Below are 2668 nucleotides of genomic sequence, written 5' to 3' on the forward strand. Positions count from 1 at the left end.
ATGAATATCTACATTTTAATAATATTTTTAAGTTTCTTTATAAAATTTTTTTACATTAGTGTAAATTATTTCGGTTCGTGGCCCACTCAAAAAAAAATTGTTTTATTAAAAGGTATATTCGCCATTAATATGTACGGTGAAAAAATAACATATGCACAATTCTTATAGGTGGAGGGAACTTTTTACTGTTTCCAATGAGGTTTTTCCAAAACAGCGATGTAAGCTTTTAACAGATTAAAATTTACTTTAGTTATGAAATGATAATTAAATAGACACCCTAGCTGCAAACAGGCGTTGATATACTTCACTGAGGACATGTTGAAAATGTGTGCCCCGACCGGGACTCAAACCCGGGATCTCCTGCTTACATGGCAGACGCTCTATCCATCTGAGCCACCGAGGGCACGGAGGATCGTGCGTCTGCAGGGACTTATCCCTTGCACACTCCCCGTGAGATCCACATTCCCAACATGTCCACAACACTACATTCGTAGTGCGCCTAATAGATGTTTGCCCATCATACACATTACTCGTGGCAGATTAATCTACCAAGACCCGTACGAGTTCGGGCATAGCGTGTGCGTTCGCACAAGGTCAATGGCCGGGAAGCCATATTTTAACTATATATGACGGTAGTATCTGTTCCCGAAAGAACAGTTACCGTGGATGACCATGCAGCTTTGCTAGAAATGAAATGATAATGGACACCCTAGCTGCAAACAGGCGTTTATGTACTTCATTGGGGACATGTTGAAAATGTGTGCCCCGACCGGGACTCGAACCCGGGATCTCCTGCTTACATGACAGACGCTCTATCCATCTCAGCCACCGCGGGCACAGAGGATAGTGCGTCTGCAGGCACTTATCCCTTGCACGCTCCCCGTGAGATCCACATTCCCAACATGTACACACCACTACACTCGTAGTGCGCCTAATAGATGTTTGCCCATCATACACATTACTCGTGGCAGATTAATCAACCAGTCCCGTACGAGTTCGGGCATAGCGTGTGCGTTCACACAAGAAGGTCAATGGCCAGGAAGCCATATTTTAACTATATATGACGGTAGTATCTGTTCTCGAAAGAACACATACCGTGGATGACCATGCAGCTTTGCTAGAAATGAAATGATAATTAAATAGACACCCTAGCTGCAAACAGGCGTCTGCCATGTAAGTAGGAGATCCCGGGTTCCAGTCCCAATCGGGGCACACATTTTCAACATGTCCCTAGTGAAGTATATCAACGCCTATTTGCAGCTAGGGTGTCTATTTAATTATCATTTCATTTCTAGCAAAGCTGCATGGTCATCCACGGTATGTGTTCTTTCGAGAACAGATATTACAGTCATATATACTTTAGTTATGACAGTGAACCGATAGTTCCGTACTGACGAGTTACTCTGTAACTGCAATATATGGTATGTTGGCATTTGATACATCCCAAAATTTCTTCTTTTTTTGTAAACTGAGATATTTCTATCACTAAATGTATCTCTCTTGTTAATTATACACTCCTGGAAATTGAAATAAGAACACCGTGAATTCATTGTCCCAGGAAGGGGAAACTTTATTGACACATTCCTGGGGTCAGATACATCACATGATCACACTGACAGAACCACAGGCAAATAGACACAGGCAACAGAGCATGCACAATGTCGGCACTAGTACAGTGTATATCCACCTTTCGCAGCAATGCAGGCTGCTATTCTCCCATAGAGACGATCGTAGAGATGCTGGATGTAGTCCTGTGGAACGACTTGCCATGCCATTTCCACCTGGCGCCTCAGTTGAACCAGCGTTCGTGCTGGACGTGCAGACCGCGTGAGACGACGCTTCATCCAGTCCCAAACATGCTCAATGGGGGACAGATCCGGAGATCTTGCTGGCCAGGGTAGTTGACTTACACCTTCTAGAGCACGTTGGGTGGCACGGGATACATGCGGACGTGCATTGTCCTGTTGGAACAGCAAGTTCCCTTGCCGGTCTAGGAATGGTAGAACGATGGGTTCGATGACGGTTTGGATGTACCGTGCACTATTCAGTGTCCCCTCGACGATGACCAGTGGTGTACGGCCAGTGTAGGAGATCGCTCCCCACACCATGATGCCGGGTGTTGGCCCTGTGTGCCTCGGTCGTATGCAGTCCTGATTGTGGCGCTCACCTGCACGGCGCCAAACACGCATACGACCATCATTGGCACCAAGGCAGAAGCGACTCTCATCGCTGAAGACGACACGTCTCCATTCGTCCCTCCATTCACGCCTGTCGCGACACCACTGGAGGCGGGCTGCACGATGTTGGGGCGTGAGCGGAAGACGGCCTAACGGTGTGTGGGACCGTAGCCCAGCTTCATGGAGACGGTTACGAATGGTCCTCGCCGATACCCCAGGAGCAACAGTGTCCCTAATTTGCTGGGAAGTGGCGGTGCGGTCCCCTACGGCACTGCGTAGGATCCTACGGTCTTGGCGTGCATCCGTGCGTCGCTGCGGTCCGGTCCCAGGTCGACGGGCACGTGCACCTTCCGCCGACCACTGGCGACAACATCGATGTACTGTGGAGACCTCACGCCCCACGTGTTGAGCAATTCGGCGGTACGTCCACCCGGCCTCCCGCATGCCCACTATACGCCCTCGCTCAAAGTCCGTCAACTGCACATACGGTT

The 2668-nt window shown here is 48.5% G+C and overlaps 1 non-coding gene across 1 annotated transcript; it reads right to left on the reverse strand.

Annotated features, from left to right (window-relative positions):
• Nucleotides 1-329: 329 nt before the first annotated feature.
• Nucleotides 330-404, reverse strand: Trnat-ugu (transfer RNA threonine (anticodon UGU)). The gene has a single exon. It is a non-coding gene; the product is annotated as a tRNA-Thr (tRNA).
• Nucleotides 405-2668: the final 2264 nt, after the last annotated feature.

This window comes from Schistocerca serialis, chromosome 11 (assembly GCF_023864345.2).
Source record: "Schistocerca serialis cubense isolate TAMUIC-IGC-003099 chromosome 11, iqSchSeri2.2, whole genome shotgun sequence".
Classification (NCBI taxonomy): domain Eukaryota; kingdom Metazoa; phylum Arthropoda; class Insecta; order Orthoptera; family Acrididae; genus Schistocerca; species Schistocerca serialis.